This window comes from Balaenoptera physalus, assembly GCF_965194825.1.
Source record: "Balaenoptera physalus genome assembly, chromosome: 5".
NCBI classification, from domain to species: Eukaryota; Metazoa; Chordata; class Mammalia; order Artiodactyla; family Balaenopteridae; genus Balaenoptera; species Balaenoptera physalus.
Genome location: NC_138884.1, coordinates 37,976,157 through 37,996,165, shown reverse-complemented (window position 1 = coordinate 37,996,165; position 20,009 = coordinate 37,976,157). Strand labels below are relative to the sequence as shown.

The window sequence follows — 20,009 nt, the reverse complement described above, 5'->3', positions numbered from 1 at the left end:
TGTTTTTAGAACATGCATTCTTCACAAACCAGGAAAGGATCCCTAACTCTGAGAGAATCTCAGATGTTTGAGTGTTTTATCTGAACCTGTGATGATAACCATGATTATAAAACCTTCTTGTCACTCATTTTGTCAGATCAAATGACTTCTTTATTGTGACTGATAATTGAACAAGAGCAGCCTTGGCTAACCCCTTTCTTGACATTATCTCTTCCCATAAACACCAGTAGAGGAAAGTTCTGAATCCTTAAGGATGGTCATGTTCTTTGACTGACTCTTCTGTGATTATTTCCACCAGCATTCTTGATCTTCAGTTAAACATTCCCAACAAATATACAAATCAATGCCTTTCTTGCCTTGTAGGTCAATTTATGGACAGCACTGTTACTTAAAATTATTTTAATGGCTTATAGTATCAAATGATTATAAACCTAAAGATTCCAAACAATGGAAATTTTCAAAAATTTTTTAAAGTTTAAATAGTCCTCCCCTCCTTTTTAAAGCCAAGTATCTTGTGTTCACATTTTGTAAATTATTCATTCAACAAATATTAATATTCGATCAACTAGTGAAAAGACAAGTGGCAGAAGCAGTTGATGGTCAATAAACAGATAAAGAGAAAATGCACAATTAAATATGGTATAAATGAAAAGATGCAATGCGATACTAATGGGGTGTGTGTGTGTGTGTGTGTGTCTATTTAGGTAGAGGGAGGCCTCTCGGAAGAGGTCATACTGAAGCTGAGGCTTGAAGAATGAACAGAAGGTAGACAAGCAGAGTAGGGGAGCAGGGTCCCAAACAGAAGGAAGAGTAAGTACAAGGCCTTGAAGCAGAAAAGGGATTGGTATATTCAGTTAGAGAAAGGACTTCAGTGAGGCTGAGAGCAAGGAAACAGGTGGGACAAGATAGGAAAAGGGGAAGAGGCCAGATCACATAGACCATGAAAGAAGTCAAGATTTTATTGGAAACGTAATTCATTTAAGGTTGTCAAACGGTAGTGTATCATGATTCAATTTGTGTTTTTAAGAAATTACTCTGGCTATCTTTTGGCAGGAAGCAAGGGTGGGAACATGGAAGTCAGTACACTACTGCAGTGATCCAGGAAAGAGTGGAGAATGGCTTATAGGTGGAGAGAAACTGCTGAAGATGAGAAATAATCAAGGAAGGAGAAATGGCAGGATTCATTGAAAGTGAGAGAAAGAGGGAGGGAGGGATTGAGTATGACAGGGCCTTTCCGATTTAGCAACTGGATGGAGGATGGTACAACTCAATGAGATGAAGGAAAACCAGGAGAGGGAACATTCTGAGGTGGGCATTGGGTTGAGTCAAGAGTTTTATTTGGGAGACACTGAGTCGGAGGTGCCTGTGAGGAGAGTTCTGAATTCTAAAGTACGGTCATGCTATAAGATTCTTCTGTGATTGTTTCCACCAGCATCTTCAATCTTCAGTTAAACAAGGGAAACGGCAAGGAGGCAGTTTGATAAGTCAGGTGAATGTATGGGATATATGAGCTTAAAGGAGAGGCTTGGAGAAGTATTTAAATCATGGAAATAGATGACCTGCCCTAGGGAGAGGATATTGATGAAATTAGGGCTCCAGACTGAACCCTGGAAAACTCTAGCATTTAAAGAGGAGGAGAGAGAGAGACAGATTGGGAGTTTGAGATTGACATGTACATACTGCTATATTTAAAATGGATAACCAACAAGGACCTACTGTATAGCACAGGGAACTCTGCTCAGTACTCTGTAATAACCTAAATGGGAAAAGCATTTGAAAAAGAATAGATACATGTATACGTATAACTAAATCACTTTGCTGTACACCTGAAACTAACACAACATTGTCAATCAAGTAGACTCCAATATAAAATAAAAATTAAAAATTAAATTAAATTAAATTAAAGAGGAGAAGTCATCAAAGAAACCTGAGAAAGGGAGGCTGGAGAAGTAGGAGGGGCACCAGGAGGATGTGAAGTCAGGAGAGTATTTTGAGAAGGTGGAGTTGATCATTCATTTCAAGAGGAGAAATTTTAATGAAGTGGTAGAAGCTGAAGCCACATGGAAAGTTGGGACAACCCAAAGATCACTGGTTTTAAATGCTCTGTTTAGTCCAGCTGTGTATAAAGTTTGGGTTACAGACTAAAATTCCACGGACAGCACAAGTCCAAAAGTCAAGCAAAATGTCTAAGGTCCCGCAGGATCCTTCATTCCTGGAAGTAAAGAGGAATAGAAGAACTTAGGCAGAACTTGCGACGTAAAAGATTTGGCAACGTCTATAGTAAATTTCAGTCAACAGATCAAAGAACAGGTTTTTGTTCAAGTGGGTGGATTTATTTGCTGTTAAATATGTCTGCATAATATTTCTGTATAAATACACTATGAGTGTAACTATATTTGAACTATTCATGTGGGACTTCACATGCAAAAATGAAGTTTTGTTCGAGTTGTGATATTTACATGGTTTTTTAAAAATTATAATGTTTATATTGCTATTTTCTTATCATTTTCTAAAAGAATGAAAAAAATCTATTTCATGTGACATGGAAAGAAAGGAACTCAGGTTTCTGTAGTTTCTGCTCAACAGGTATATATTTTTTGGGCAGACGAGCACTCCCCAGGCCCCCAAGCCACACAGAGAGGCAGTGTGGGAGAGTCAGTAACAGGTATTCTTCATTAGCGTGTGCAATTCTTTTTCCACTGTTCCTTCAATATTACCAGATAACCAACCCATCACTCTAAAATCCATTTCTCATTTTATTCCCTAACTTCTTCTTAGTGACAAGATCAGAACTGGCTATCAAGGCCACGTTATTTATCTGCCTCATTTCCCACTGTGATTTTTGAACCTAAACATGATTCCGGGGGTTTGTTTCTCCGGGTGGCTGGACCACCATGGCTTCCCTGGCAGCTGTCCAAACCCCAGCTGTACTGGCTTTGGGCAGAAATCCAGGGAAGCAGTTGCCTTAATGTTATCAGCTAATACTTTGTTACTTCATTATTGGCACCTTCCTGGCATGAGCCAGCAGAAAAATCTCAATTTAGTTCCTGAGGTCGAAGGTGGGATGGAGCAAGGGAAGAGAAGGGGCAGAAGGAACATGGATCAATCTTCGCCAGCCTCTCAGCCCAGGGCTCGCTGAGGTCAATCTCAACATCAGCTTTTGCTTACTAAGCATTTGTTGTGATCTTTGGGTGGTCACACTGTTTGTTGCTGGCCAAATTCTTAAAGCAAGCCACTACGATGATCAATTATGAGAGACGAAACAGTATCAGGATATGTGTCTTTTTGAAATACAAATAACCTGGAGAAAAGTAATAAGAATTGCCACTGCTTTTGTAAAATTCAGAAAACTTATACCCTGCTCCTCTGAGCCCCATTTAACACCTTTTACACATCTACCCACTCAATTAGAGGAAACTGACAAGGTGAGAGGCATAGAGCTTTCAGATTAAAATTTATCTCAAGAAGTTTTTCCATGCTCCAAGGTAGACTTCTAGATAAATAAAATCTCCCCCTTTTAACTTTACAAAACTGTTTAAAGCACCTTTTTCCCCACTGTAGTCAAATTATTATTTCTTATTCCTTATTTTTAAATTTGTTTTATTTTAGAACCGGCTACTTCTCCTCTCAGTTACTGTGACATCCGTTTATATTTGAAAGAATATAACCTAAGATCAGGCAGTAATGATATTATTTGAAAGGTGGGTCATTTACTTGCATTGAGAAAAGACAAATTTTTTTCAAATGGCATCTTCAGAATGTATGTAAGCATCTTTAAGAAGCCACTCCATTATGACATTACAATTCTCTTTAATAACCTGATTTTAAAGCTCATTCCTTTTCCATGACATCTTTTAATGCTCCCTTTGCACAAAATGTTCTCAAAAGGATGGAGAGAAAAAACACTTAAAAAAAAAGATAAGATGTTACATAAAAGGGTGGTATAAAAGCAAAATGGCTTAGAATCTAGAGACCTAGATTAAGCCCTTCTGAGCCTCAGTTTCCTCTTCTGTATAATGGGGATAATAACAGTACCCACCTCCTAGAGTTATCATGAGGTGTGTGATAGATGCAGCTATCATTATCAGAAAGTTGTATTTGGCATTTGATCCTGATGAGTTTACTTTGGGAGGATGATACCCCAATTGGGAGTATAAGGATAACTCGAACCTGTAGGGCCGTACGTGTATTTTTTGATTCTGTGACAAATTCACATTAGATATCCCAGTTTATAAGACATGAGAGAAATTTCAAAGCCTTTGTAGAGAAAGAAATCTTATCGAAGTCTTCTTAAAAGAAACATTCATTTATTAATTCAGCAAATATTTATTGAAACCTGCTATAAAGCAAGCATTGGGCTAGGTACTAGGGAGTGAGCTAAATAGTTTCTAATTTCATTGAACTTGGACTCATGGAGGAGACTGTGATTAATCAAATAACTACCAATAAATAACACAGTCTATAATAAAAGCTATGAAGAAAAATTCTGATTTTTTAAATCTTGGAGAATAGAACAGTTGTTGAAAAAGATACTTTGGAAGTGTAATTTTGCCATTTCTCAATTTCAATCTCTTTCAAAATTGACAGTTATGATGTTAGTACTTGGGCTTCCTTGTTTGTGTGCGTGTTTGTTAAGAAAAACTGTACCAATTACAGCTTGAATTTTCAAAATTGGATTAAAACATGGAATCATTAAAATGACAAATGGATGACTCTCTGAAGCTTCAATTTCATGTCATGGCCATGCACACATTTTCAAGGGGCAAGAAACTCCAGACAGGAAGCCTGGCACAGAGCCGGGGAGTGGAGGCATGAGCAAGGAAGGTCAAGGTTCCCAAAGCAGCTATTGAGCCCCCTCGATCAGGAAACCCTGAGTCAGAGCGACAAAAGGAGTGGGGCAAGACCAGAAGGACTAGGTCATGGCACTCAGGAAAGCAAGCCTCCAGTGGTGCCCCTTTTTATGAGTTTTCATTTGTATTCAAAGAATTTATCCAGAAGGCCTTCCTTCTCTGAGTATTTGTCTAAGAGTAGGTCATGACCCATTCGTGGGGCACAGAATAAACTTAGTGGGTACTTACCGGCATTTTAAAAAATGAAATAGAAAAAATTAAGGTAGAAAATGTCAGTGTGCTCTCTCTGTAGTAAGGGTGAGGGGTTCTGTGTTTTGGGGTGTATGTGTGTACTAAGTGGGCTCTGGAGCTCAGAGCCTATTCAGTAGTGGGAGTTCTCTGAGGAACATCCTGCCCCCTACTTTTCTCAGGATATGGTCCTTGTTAAGTTCAAACCCTCTCCCAAGCAAGCTGGGCAGAGACAGGGGCCGCAGTGCAGAGCTCCTGCCCAGGCCAAGTGCAGGGATCAGTTCGAGCTAAAGATGGTGTCTGGATGTGGGGCTGGCCTGCAAAGGAACAATCTAGGAGAGACATCCCTTGAAAGTGAATGAGGTAGAGACCAGGTACAAGGCAAAGCTGTCACCTCCCCAGATGGGAAGGAAAGGCATAGGTTGGAATTGCTGATATTTGGCCATTTTGACCTGCAAATCTGGCAGTCTCATAGACAAGACTAATAGGTGGGTTGGCCAGGACTTAGAGAGGTCTCCTGAGGACACGGCCTCCTTTAGGATTTCACCTTGAGTGGGAAAGGTGCTGATAGCAGAGACAATTGGGAGTAGGATTAAACTGAGGGCTTACATCCATATTTTCTTTGCTGGGTTCTTTGCCCCTGAGCAACTGCTCTGGGCACGGCACCTGTCAGCTGCCTGTAACTGAAGCCTTTGTGTTTTAAACAAAGTAGGCTTAGAGGGAGCTTCCTTCTCTCCTTAGCACCTTTATGACTAAGACTGCTTTCCAAATACTGTAAGTGTTTTCAGTTTTATTTCCCCACTTGATAAGACACTTCTTTTACCGTAGTTAAAAAAATTAAGTTAATTTATGTAAGAACTTTTCCCAGAAGGATAAAGGGGACATAGTTTCTAACTTCAGATCTTCCCACATTGTTGTGTTTTTTTTAAAATAACAGCTTTATTGAGATATAATTCACATACCATAAAATTCCCCCGTTTTAAAGTGTTCAATTCAGTGATTTTTTTCCCCCTAGGACTGTAAGACATTTTTTTCCAGTTATACATATACATGTGTCTATACTTTTTCAAATTCTTTTCCCATTTAGGTTGTTACATAATATTGAGCAGAGTTCCCTGTGCTATACAGTAGGTCCTTGGTGGTTATCCATTTTAAATATAGCAGTGTGTACATGTCAATCCCAAACTCCCTAACTATCCATCCCTCCCACCCTTCCCCCCTGGTAACCATAAGTTCATTCTCTAAGTCTGTGAGACTGTTTCTGTTTTGTAGATAAGTTCATTTTTTTTTTTAGATTCTGCATAAAAGCAATATTATACAATATTTCTCTTTCTCTGTCTGACTTACTTCACTCAGTATGACAATCCCTAGGTCCATCCATGTTGCTGCAAATGGCATTATTTCATTCTTTTTAATGGCTGAGCAATATTCCATTGTATATATGTACCACATCTTCTTCACCCATTCCTCTGTGGATGGGCATTTAGGTTGCTTCCATATCTTGGCTATTGTAAACAGTGCTGCGATGAGCACTGGGCTGCATGTATCCTTTTGGACCATGTTTCTCTCCAGATAGAAAACAAAAAGGCAACCCACAGAATGGGAGTAAATATTTGCAAACAATGTGACCGACAAGGGATTAGTCTCCAAAATTTACAAACAGCTCATGTGGCTTAATATCATCAAAACAAACAACCCAATTAAAAAATGGGCAGAAGACCTAAATAGACATTTCTCCAAAGAAGACATACAGATGGCCAAGAGGTACATGAAAAGATGTTCAACATTGCTAATTATTAGAGAAATGCAGATCAAAACTACAATGAGGTATCACTTCACACCAGTCAGAATGGCCATCATCAAAAAGTCTACAAACAATAAATGCTGGAGAGGGTGTGGAGAAAAGGGAACCCTCCTACACTGTTGGCAGGAATGTAAATTGGTGCAGCCACTGTGGAGAACAGTATGGAGGTTCCTTAAAAAACTAAAAATAGAGTGGCCATATGATCCCACATTGTTTTGGGGTGACAGAGAGAATTCTCGAAGAAAAAGGAACGGATAATTGGTCTTCCGTAGAGTTCTTAGAGCATTCCAAAGAGGACTCCTTGAGGACAAAAGGGGAGGAAAGTCAAGGCGTGACTTTGTATGACTGTGTGGTCACTTTCTGCTGAAAGTTATCAGCTGGTGGAGAGCGGGGGAGAGAATAGGCTTGTCCCTGGGATATGGACAGATAAGCCACGGAAGAAGAAAAACTACTGTAGCCATGAAAGATGCCAACTTTCACGACAGGTGTGAGTGCTGAGGGGCAGGGCTGGTTATCTACAGAGGCTCAGAGAGGAAGGAGAGTCTCCATCCAGGGACCCAGAATGTGGCGGAAACCGTCAAGACGGAGATGGCAGATCTCAAGGATCACCATCCTTTTCTTTTCTCTTTTTAAAAAATTTTATTGGTGTATAGTTGATTTACAATGTTATGTTAGTTTCTGCTGTACTGCAAAGTGAATCATTTGTACATATACATACATCCACTCTTTTTAAGATTCTTTTCCCATATAGGTCATTACAGACTATTGAGTAGAGTTCCCTGTGCTATACAGGAGGTCCTTATTAGTTATCTGTTTTATATATAGTAGTGTGTATATGTCAATCCTGATCTCCCAATCTATCCCATCCCCTCCCCTTTCCCCTCTCGTAACCATAAGTTTGTTTTCTACATCTGAAGATCACATTTCTTGGAAATGACCTACCCGATACTTGCTACTTCAGCCTAAGTCTCTGACCTACTCTTCAAGAATGTGAGTTCTTCCACAAGCTTTCCTTGGTCAAGTCTGAAGGCCTATTTACTTCACACGTGGAGAGAGAGAGAGGGAGAGAGACGTGTCTTTAAAACGCTAACATAAGCTTTTATGTTGTAGAAAATGTGTGTGCCTGGGAATGAGACAGACCTGGGTAGCACTGTTTAAAATTCTCACCTCAGACTAGCTCTGAGCCCTTGGGTAAGATAGTTAGCAAGTTAGTCAACTCAAAGAGCTGCAGTTTCTTAACCTGAAAATAAGGGAAATAATACCTCTTTTGTAGGATTGTTGTAAGGATTACATAAGATAAAGTGTATAAAGTGCAAGGCCGTTGCTGGGCATTCAGTAAATGAAGTGGGTATGTATGTTATTATCTTTCCATTCCAGGAAGCAGTTAAAGGACAACCACAACAGAATCTGTGACTCTTTTAGAGCACCAGTGTTGATCATAATATAAACATTTGGGGCACATTTACAGAATTATAATTCAAGATGGGGTCTTTTTAAAGGCTTTCATGAGAGTGTTGCATGAAGTTGTTTAGACAGTTACGTTAAAATCCCATGTCAAAATAAAAGGAAACATATCCAGTTTTAATTCTTGAATGAGTCTCAAGTCTAAGAATTATCTAAGCACTTTGCTTTTCTTCCTTTCCACTTCTGCTGTGTAACCTCCGTCTGTTTTATTTAATTTTGGCTTCTCTAGTATGGTTAATGTGAGCAAGGTTTGGAACAAGGGCTTAACAATTATAGACATTTTAGACTCAGAGCTAAAACATACCTTGGGGATTATCCAGTGTAGTATTTTCCAGATGTTACTCATTCAAAAATAACATGTCACTATTTTATGGCATATCCTCATAGCATTTACTTAATATTTTTCTTTATGTTGACTGGTTTTTAATAAAACTTAATACCTACTTTACTTCTAAGCAGTAATATTCATAAACATCACAGGTTTTATAAGCTAGTAAATACATAACTTCAAGCAATTATCCACATACCACCTAAAATCATCTCCTCTACAACCAATGCCATGGGTAGCACACTTGGGTAAAGACTGATTCCATGCGCCCCTCACTTTATAGATGAGAACACTGAGACCCAAGGCAGGGGAGTGATTTGCCCTGTGTCTCTCTGTGATGGCAACTCCAATAAGAGTCTTGGTACAATGAAGAATTTGGTAATTAAAAACCATCTAGGTATTTCATTTGGACCAACTCTCCCTTTCCATATTTCCCATCTACTCTCCAAGATCCAAGAGAATAGGCAAAATAAGGATTAACCTTGTTGACAGAGAAAACACTACTTATTGTATGTAGCCCCTTCAAAAAAAGCATGGAGATGGGTCAAACGACAGAGAATTAGATCTGTAACTTGTTTCTCTTAAAACAACTTTAAAAACCATCTGAACACAGCAAAAGCTGAAACACGTTTCCCTCTTTGCTTATACCTGTTGATGGAGTTTATTCTTACTGATCAGATTCAGGTCAGCAATACTGGCCTCCTCCTGACCCTGAATGCCTTGTTCATTGAAACCCAAGTGTTAGTTCCTGTTTGCACCATTGAACCTTGTGAGGGAAGGTATTTCTATTCTCCAGAGAGTGAACAATAAGCCACTGTATGTTTGGTCTCTACAGTTCATTTCTTCATGTTTTCATTAGTTTTATTCATAAGATTCTATTAGAGTCAATTGTTAAATTGCTGGAAATGTCCCCAACGAAGGACAAAAAGGTTCTTCTATAAAACAAGAACAGCCCATCCCCTGCCCAGACTTGAAGGACCATAAATTAGTGTAATAAATTGTAGAATATAAGCAAGTAACTTTTCTTCCTACTCTCCTAGGGGCCTGGGATTTGCGAGTCCACGTCTGAAAGTAGGTCAGTAGCATAATAAAAAAAAATCCTACTAAATACAAGTTGAAGTTCACTGCTTTGAAAGATTGTAGTCCCGTCTAGTTAAATCAGAGTCCATTATGTTCATTTTGATGGATTCAGGTTATGATACATAACTGAAGTAATTGAAATGATTGTTATAAGGGTTAATAATATCTCCTTTGAGGTATTCCTCTTTTTAAAAAGTTCTCTTTCCACTTCCGGAGGTTATGGTCCGAAGAACATTCCTCAGTTTATTCTCAGGGTTTCATTTGACATAACTCCATTGTAGAGTCACATTTCTCTAGTGTTTTGAAGATCCTAGAATCCCTTCCTTTCTATTTTGAATTGAAGGAAGCATTTGAGTATAAATCTATTTTAATTTGTTATCACCAAAAGCACATTATCCAAAAAGGTGCAAAGTTTGAGAGTATGCCTGATTATGTAATTTCTAGCCAAGAACATAAAGGGAAATACACCACTTAATATTTATTAAGAATTAAGTATTCAGGGTGTTAGTCACTAACAAAGACAGAAACACATGCAATTCTATGTCGAGTGAGAAATTTGAGCATATTCATTGGAGCAAGCCTTAATCTTTTATGAATAGTACAATTTAAAATAAAGCAACATGGGGGGAAATTACAATAGAATGAAGAAAAGAGGCAATTTTCGGGAATTATAATGTATTGAAAACACATGCCAAATACTTCCCTCAATACTGATGAATGGGATCAAGCCATATTCTATCTGATCTTCACATTGTTTTTCCATCCTACATTCTAACAAAGTCTGAAAAAAGCAGTGTAAGGAGGTAGGGATGGAAATGTTGCAAAAATATTTGTTTTATAGTACAATGGATGTTTATCTTATTTTAAATTAAATCTTCCCTAACAGACAGCTTCTTAATGGCCCGCATGCACTCCCACTCCCCCTCCTCTCTTGTAATTTTTGCCCACAGCATTCTCCTAAAACTGCTAGAGTGCCTTTTGTTGTTCTTGGAATTTTAAAAAACAAATGGCCAACCATCTCTCTAACGTGCTGGTGGAGTGTTCCCGGAACAGTTATTAGGCCCTCTATTACACATCAATGCCTAGTTCATTCCACGAACTTCAAGACAATGTCCCAGCTGCTTATTTGGTTTTAGCACTTTTCCCTGTAAACTCAGAAACCAGCTGCCATTTCCTTTATACCCTTAAAATGAGGTGGGAGTGTGTAAAATGATGAAGGGCCCCATCCCTCCCCATTGCACCCGTGGAAGAACTTCTTTAGGAACTGAGGGAACTTCCAGGGGCACTGCCCCTGCCTGGGCTGCAGCCCCAGCCAATGGCACCTGCAGAGTCCCACCTTGCTGTGGAGGAGAACACACTTGCTAGGCTATGTCAGCCCTCTTCGTCACTTGCATTTAAAAACAAGACAGAGGAGACTCCTGATTTGGAATCAAGAATCATGCTCCGACAGTGCCCTTGTGAACTGTGTAATTTTAAGTAAGCAACATGGGGACATTACAATAGAGTGAAGAAGAAAGGTAGTTTGGGGCATTATAATGTGTTGAAAACATATGGCAAAAACTTCCCTCAATGCCAATGTATGGAATCAAACCTCTCTGCTTATCCTTCTGGTCCCCTGAATTGGACATGCTTTCCATCCACTCTTTGGACCTTTATCTGGACACTTGGACTCCAAGCTCTGCCTTCTTGCCCACTCAAGACCTTTAGTTTCAGTAGCTATTTGCCTGCCCAGAGGCCCCATTTTGTCCTTCCCTCTAGGTCAGTCAGAGCCCTCACTCTGCTTCCTTCTGTGTGTGGCCCCTTCACGGTCTACTAAGCCAGATCAGCCAAGACAGCATCACCCTGGGACATCCTCGATCCTGGTTCTCTGTAGTCTATGCTTCCCCACGCCTCCTGCAATCTTGCACTGACTCCACTCCAGTTCCCAAATTCATGAATTAAGGAATCCAAAAGTAGATTAAAATTCTGGCCCCAACTAAAAAAAAAATGTAATTTTGTTAAAAATGTGAAAAATGTAAAGTACTTAGGTAATCAATATTCTCAAAATTTATCATTTACTCAGAGGAATTGATAGTTTAAGCCAATAAGTATTTCTTAGTACCGTGTTCTGGAGGGAAAGCGTTCAGATCTTCAGTTTGAGGGGAAAGTAGAGAGAGGGTAGCAAAGTGAAAAATGTGAAAAGGGTTGGAAAATGGGACCAATGGGAAAGATGAAAGGATGGATTTATTTCTGAGAAGAAATTATTTTGCAACTACTTGACTCCCTTTAAGAATGTGATGTTATTACATGAGCATTGGATTGTATTGTCCTATTGTCCTCTCATTTCTTCTGTTCAATGAATTCTACTGACCCACCCCCCAGTAAAGGAATGTGAAGAGAATGTATTCATTCTAGTGCTTACTGAGGGTGGGACAGGCAGTGGCTTAAAAGCCATATCACGAAGATAAGGAAGATCTTCTTGAGAGTCGCCAGACCAGTATTTCCCAGCACCCTTATTTCCTCTCCTGTCATCAGCATGGCCCAGGTCACGTTGTCTAAGGATAAGTAACGGACTGTTCCCACTCTGAGGCCCAGTAAGTCCACTTTGAAGAACATACTCCAAGGACAAAGAAAAAAGTAACTTCCACAAACTCGTTCATAGCAGCATTATTCATATCCTTCAAAGGTTGTGATATCTTTTAGGGGTGAGTCCAATCCATAATCCCTCTTCTCTAGGAACTCCTCCCATTCCCCACCCTCAGGGGCCCTGGCATCCATGTCTGTGGTGGATAATCCCACCTCCTGATCTACAATTCAACCAGGAACAGATTTAATGCAAGCTAGGATATGGAACTGGAACGCAAAACTGCAGGTCAGTCTCTGTAGTGGATGGTCAGGGTGGTAAAGTGAACCAGGCCGGAGAGATAATTAGGGTAAGAGAAGAAGAATGAAGCAGATTCACCAAGAAATATGGAGATAAATAAAGGATGGACTGACAACTTTCTGGCTTCTTCCAGATGCCCAAACTGCATTTTTTCCCTTTGACTCCAAGATACACCCCTCTATCTCTGTAATAACCCTTTCAACTTAAAGTAACTTCAATCACTTTTTTGTTGCTTATAACCAGAGTCTTAACTGAGACACAACAATAAACAAATCAAAAGCAACTCAACCCCAAATAAGAAAATTATTAAATGAATTACTATCTGTTAACATAATTGAGTATTTTTTAAAGTGATGAGGTTTCAAATTGTTTACATGAGAAAAATGCAGGCCATAAAGCAAAATGAACATATTGTTTGCAACTTTTAAATTGTAGATTTAGCCAACAAGGACTGGAAGAGTATAAAAAGAAATGTAAACACCTACTAAGTGTATGGGATTTTTTGAAACACTGTTTATACAATATCTTTAAAATAAAATTTAGACCACTGACATTTTTTTAAAAATTTATTTATTTATTTATGGCTGAGTTGGGTGTTTGTTGCTGGGCACGGGCTTTCTCTAGTTGCATCGAGTGGGGGCTACTCTTCGTTGCAGTGCGCAGGCTTCTCATTGCGGTGGCTTCTCTTGTTGTGCAGCATGGGCTCTAGGCATGCGGGCTCAGTAGTTGTGGCTCGTGGGTTCTAGAGCGCAGGTTCAGTAGTTGTGGCGCACAACTTAGTTGTGGCGCATGGCTTAGTTGCTCTGTGGCACATGGGATCTTCCCGGACCAGGGCTCACACCCATGTCCCCTGCATTGGCAGGTGGATTCTTAACCATTGCTCCACCAGGGAAGCCCTAGACCACCGACATTTTGAAATAGTGATTTAATAGTATCCTCAAATCTTTCCCAGCATATTCATTATTCTAATACCGATACTTCCCATCAGTCTTCGCCTAAAATACAGAAGTTGTTCTTCAGTCTTTCTTTTCTCCAAGGAACCTTTTATTGGGAAATGGTATTTCGAAGTCACAATTCTGGGTGTGATTTTAAAATTATCCTTGCTTTTATTTATTTATTTATTTCACATCCTTGCTTTTAAATAGAGGATGGAATAAAAGCAAGTTGAGTGGAATTGGAGAAACTGGTTAGGAGGTGGTGTGGTAATCTACTTGAACTACCAATAAAAGGAATCAGGGTTCCTTGGAGAATAAGCTGCTTACAAGTCTGGGGCAAGAAATGTGAAAAACTAGCCTGGAACATCTTGCTGTAAGATAACAGTGAAGCCATCTAAGACTACTGAGAACATGTCAAAAGGATTCAAGAATCAATGGGAAAAGATGCCCACTGGCCCCACATGGGATAATCATATACTGGTAAAAATAATAATTGCAAGAGATTGAAACAGATTAAGGTAAAACTCACAATGATATATTAAAAAAAAAAAAACAACCTTTGAAGGATACTAAATGATAACTTATGTAGAAAATCCCAAAAATCATTTTTAAAACTCTTGAAACTAATTCGTGATGTTAGTGAAGTTGCAGTATACAAGGTTAATATACAAAAGTCAACTGCTTTCTTATATACCAGCAATGAGTTTGAAATTAAAAACACAATGCCATGTACATTAACACCAAAAGAAATACTTAGGTATAAATTTAACAAAATATGTTCAACATCTATATATAAGGAAAACTACAAAACTCTGATGAAAGAAATGAAAGATCTAAATAAATGGAAAGATAGTTCACATTCATGGACAGGAAGACCCAATATTGTCAAGAAGACTCAAGATGTCAGTTCTTCTCAGCTTAATCTATAGATTCAACACAATCCCAGTCAAAATCTCTGCCAGTTGTTTTGTGAATATCAACAAACTGATTATAAAGTTTATGTCTTTTTGATGCTAAGGAACCCACTCATTATTTTGAAAACTGGTAAATAAAGGGAAAGAGTAAAGCAAAAATAAAAGTAAATAAGATATGTCACTTTTCAGATTAAAACCTTTCAGCTGTTTCAAATTGCACTTACTTATTTATTTTTTAGAATTTTTATTTAATTTAACTTTTTTTTTTCTTGGCCACCATGTGGCTTGCAGGATCTTAGTTCCCCACCCAGGGATTGAACACACACCCTTGCAGTGAAAGTGTGGAGTCCTAACCACTGGACCACCAGGGAAGTCCCTCAAATTGCACTTTAAATAAAAAACAACCTGTAAATGTTGTGCTTGATCTGCCATCTTCTAACCACACTCATCTTATTTTGTGCTACTTAACTTCTTGATTATGAAGTTCCAGCCATAATAACCCTCAAATAAACTCTGTTTTTTCCTATCCTAGGCTGACTCCTCATGCTTCAGATCTCAACTTACCTATTCAGAAGGACCTTCCCTGACCATTTTAGCAAGAAATCCTATTTGTTTCCCCCCTAGAACTTACCAACTTTTAATTTATTTTGTTTGTTCACTTGTTTTTGCTTGTTCCTCCCAGTAAATTGTAAGTTTCAAGAGGGGAAGAATGCCTTGTTTCTGCCCAGGACCTACAACATACAGGCATGACATAACTATTTGTGGAAAAAGTGAATGAAGTTATCCATCAAGATGAGGCTAGGTGGCTGAAAAATAGGTGAAACTCTCAATTAAATCATGGAGGGTGATTGTGAGAGCTCTGAGAGGGCAGAAGTGCCAAGGTCCACACATATGAAAGAGCCAGGAGAGGACTGGGAATATACAGAAGTGTGATTTTTCTGTGTTTAAAAACCAGGTAGGATTACCTTAGGCTTTTGTGGTGTGCTTAATTTTTAAAAATTGTAAATACTACTTTAAAAATAAAAATTGTAGAATTCCTGGGCCTTAGACTTTTATTCTCAATTAACTTTTCCCATGTTACAGATAATAAATAATGGACCCTTTTCACTATGCACTTGGGTGTGGCATTGAGACTAATAATTCTAAGAACTTTTTAGATTGTATCTGATCATTGATATGTCTTAAAGTAAGCTTACGTGTATGTACGGAAAACCCATCATGGTTATGTTTTGTGATTTGGCAGCTTTAACAATGACCCGGTGCAAGTTTATCCTTTATGATTAGGAGTACTATCATACCAAGCACTCTTTTAAATGTTTTTTCTTTCTTTTTTCAACCAAGAGATTTTCTGAGGTTAGTTGTTGGTGAAACCTGTCATTAGAATTTCTGAAAATTAAGACTAGGGTAACTGAAATTCTTCATAAAAATGCCAGGAAACTAGTGGGTTCTGAAGAGCATATGACTTTTTTCTATCTGTGCCCTAATTAATCAAACAATATAAATACATTACAGAAAGTCTGGAAAATCAAAAAAAGGTGAAGGAAATCAGACATAATCAGGTCTCATCACCCCAGTGTTATAAATGTGATATATTTTCTCATATATTTATTGTTTCCTAGTTGTAATCAGTGCACATACAAGTTTTTATTCTAAAATTTTCCTTCATTCTAAAACAGAAGGCAAATACAATAAATAAGATAATTTAAATCGGACATTGAAAATGTGAAATAAACAAAAGAGAGTAATGTAGAGTGAGTAGTTAGGAAAAGGATCACAAAAGTGTCATTTGAGGTGGGACCTGATTGACAAGAAGGAACCAGCCTTGTGCAGGTCTGGGCCAGTGCAATCCTCACACATGGGACAGCAAGGGAAAGGACCCAGGACAGGAATGGACTTTGAGGAACAGAAAGGTGGCCAGCGTGGATAGAGTAGATGAGCCAGAGGAGCATAGAGGGAGATGAGTTGAGGGATCGGTCTCAGAGCAACGTGAAGCTATTGTAAGATGTTCAACAGGGAAGTGACATGTCTGATCTAGATTTTAAAGAGTACTCTGGTCACCAAAAATACTGTACAGAAATTATTTCTGCATGAATGAGGACACAAATGTTAAGGACTGAATCCCAACTCAAATCAGCGTAACCATTGTAAACCAAGTGTCAGGAATACTCATGTAAGTGAGAAGTATAGGGGGTTTAGGTAGGGCTATATCCAGCGGTCTGGAGGATGTCCTCACATCTTTCTTTTCTCTTTAATTAATTCTATTTCTCTTGGGACTTCCCTGGTGGCACAGTGGTTAAGAATCCGCCTGCCAGTGCAGGGGACACGGTTCGAGCCCTGGTCTGGGAAGATCCCACATGCTGCAGAGCAACTAAACCCGTGCGCCACAACTACTGAGACTGCGCTCTAGAGTCCATGAGCCACAACTACTGAGCCCACGTGCCACAGCTACTGAAGCCCGTGCACCTAGAGCCCGTGCTCTGCAACAAGAGAAGCCACCACAATGAGAAGCCCGCGTGCCACAACCAAGAGTAGCCCCCGCTCGCCACAACTAGAGGAAGCCCGCAGGCAGCAAAGAAGACCCAACACAGCCAAAAATAAATAAATTAAATAAATAAATTTTAAAAAAATTCTGTTTCTGTTTGTATATTGCCTCCATCCTCTCCTCTGCCCTTCTAAATCCAGTCAGTGGAGGGTAGAGGTGCCAATAACCCAAGATCATCCAAAAGGAAGAGATCCTCTGTCTACCTTCACTTTGGAAAAACCTGGGAAAGGACTCAAATTGGTCAGACAAGAAGAATGTATCCTTCCTTTGACCAATTACCATGTCCAGGGTCATGTTACATTATCACTCATCCAACCTGGGTCCTATGCTCACCAGTTGGCAGAGATGAGGTTGGTCCATCATAAGGCACATTCCCACCAGGATCACGCAAGGTTGAGAAAGATTCTCCAAAGAAAAGGGGTGCTGTTAGCAGAAGGAGATTGGTAAGCAGAGGAGGGGAAAAACCCAAAACAATAGCTGCATTGCATGGTCATTCAATTTACATAATGATCTCTTTTCTTGCTGAATAATATTCTACCATATGTATATTTCAGCCATTCAAATTTTTTTCTTCGAGCTATCATTTGCCAAGTTCTATGCTTAACTGAACTAATTCCTGGTTGTTATGTAATTTGGTTGCTTCCAATCTTTTATACTCATAAACAATATTTTATGATTGTCCTGGTGCATATGGCTTTTCCATACCTTTATCTTCTTCATCTCCAGAAAAGGGACCCTGGATAAAAGGGAATGAGATCTTTTTTTCTTCTTGATACATTTTGTCAAATTTATTACTGTCTAAAAGGTTGTATCCATGTGAAATGTCACTAGAAATGCATAAGCATATCCATTTTTCTGTCCCTTCTACAGTAATGAGTATCATCACCTTTTAATTTTGCCAGTTTAATAAGTGAAAATGACATAAATTTGTTTTATTTTTTGCTTTTTAAAATCACAAATGTCAGTGAACATTTTTTGTTTAAAAGTAGTTGTAGTAGCTCTTCTGTAAATGTTCTGCCCATGCTCTTTGCTGGATTATCTATTAGAACCTTAGTAATTTTTATATCTATTTATCTGAATTATTTAAAGTTATTAGTCTCTTCCCATAAATGATTTCTAGTTAGCTGTTTGCCTTTTTAACTTTCAAAAGTATGTTTGTTTTCATGTTGTTAGGTTTTTATTTCTTCTATTTTTTTCAAGCTTAGAAATTCATCCTTTTCCAGAGGCTTGAAAAATATTTTCTTTTAGTGTATCTAAAAAACTATTTTCTTTTAGTGTATCTAAAGCTTAATTTTTCTTTTTCATCTCTTTACATATTCTGAAATTTATTTTTAATTTATTATGTGAGGTGAAGATATGAGTTGATTTTTCTCCCAATTGCTAGCTGTTCAGACCATTACAGCTTATGGAATGAGCTTTCCTTCCCAATTGATTTGTGATACAATATTTAATATGTACTTTATACATACTAGAATCTATTTACAGGCCATTGTGTTCCAGTGAGAGATTTGTCAAATCAATCTTCATACCAGCACCACAAAGTTTTAATTCTTATTGCTTATGTTTTAGTGATGGATAAAGCTAGTTCTCTACCTCATTTTTCTTTAGAATATCCATGTTGTTTTCATTTGTTCATTCTTCCAGATGAAGGTTAGGATAACTTCCAAGTTAAAAAAAAAAATCCTATTGAGCCGTTGATTGGAACTGCATGACCCTTAAGGGAGAAAACTGGAACAGACCCAATTACTAGAATCAGAGTTCCCTGTCATCAAGTAGACATTGTTCTCCTCTGTCCAGTTCGCTCCCTCTTTTTGAAAATAAAATTCATTTGCACAAAGAAGAAACTTCCTATTCTTGTGGAGTTATTATTTAAACTTTGCTATTAAAAGACTTTGCTATTAATAAAGCAATAGCTTTAATTAATAAAGCTTTATTGCTTATTATTATTTAATAAGAATATTGCTTATCATTGCTTATTATTATTATTATTTAAAGCTTTATTGCTTTATTGCTTTGCCAGGCAAAGGGGGACACACAGTTTTGAGGGTACCAGCCCGCTATTCTTTTCTACTTCACCCAAAACTCTGTCTCCAAGATTTGATTCGGCACTGTTACACAGAGGCCGAGTTTTCGGCATCAATCTCAGAATTCAAGGTAGGACTTAATCAGTGGGTTTTATTAACTAAAATTCTACACTTTTTGTTGTCTTTTTTTTAGTTTTAGTATTTATATATATATATATATATCTTTTGGCACTTAAAAAAAAAGACTTAGAGATTCAGGATGGAAATTTTACTCATTAAATTTATTGTACTTCTCAAATTTATTTGAAAATATGAGGGTCATGTACCACTTGTTTGGATAGCTAGATATCTGGTTTGCTTAATCAGTTGTGAGTTTATTATAGAAAGTAAGATCTGAAATTTTTACCAGTCACTAATCCTTAGTTTTCTGCTGCAGATCCCAAATTATATGAATGGTGCCCCCTAGAGCTGGGGTGTATAACCCACATGGCCATGCGCTATAGCCTTGGTGATAACCATCTGCTGAACTTGAAAGCAAATCTATATATTTCCAGTCTTCCAAGGTCACATCAAGTGTTGCACTATACCCTAAAATTACTTAGGTTCTTTCCTGTGTACCTCTTGGACAACCTGCATTTTTTGAGGGAGGAAAGAAATGATGGTGATGGTGTACCAATAACTTTTGTTTTCATTATCTTATCTTCATTATAACTGCCTGTTGTGAAGGACAACTGTTATTAAACCCCTATATTAGAGATGTGGAAAATGAGGTTCAGGCAGACTATGTGACTTTCAGGCTAGGAAGTAGTAGAACTGAGCCTTCTGACTGTAAAGCTCTACCTCCACACTATTTCCTCCTTTAGAGATAGTCAAGGACTGTCCCCCACCTGTAGTAGTCCAACCCTTTAAGACACTTTCCTAATGTTTGGAATCTTGGGGGATTGTGCGTGGGTTTCTTTCAAAATCTATCTTGAGTA

At 38.3% G+C, this 20,009-nt stretch overlaps 1 long non-coding RNA gene across 1 annotated transcript in view; it reads right to left on the bottom strand.

The window, feature by feature from the left end:
• Positions 1 to 18,683, bottom strand: part of LOC309661686 — a 37,419-nt gene extending 18,736 nt beyond the window's left edge. Inside the window, exon 1 of the long non-coding RNA XR_014264160.1 lies at positions 3,819 to 18,683. This is a non-coding gene — a long non-coding RNA (uncharacterized lncRNA). The remainder of the gene's footprint in view (positions 1 to 3,818) is intronic.
• Between the last annotated feature and the right edge of the window lie 1,326 nt (positions 18,684 to 20,009).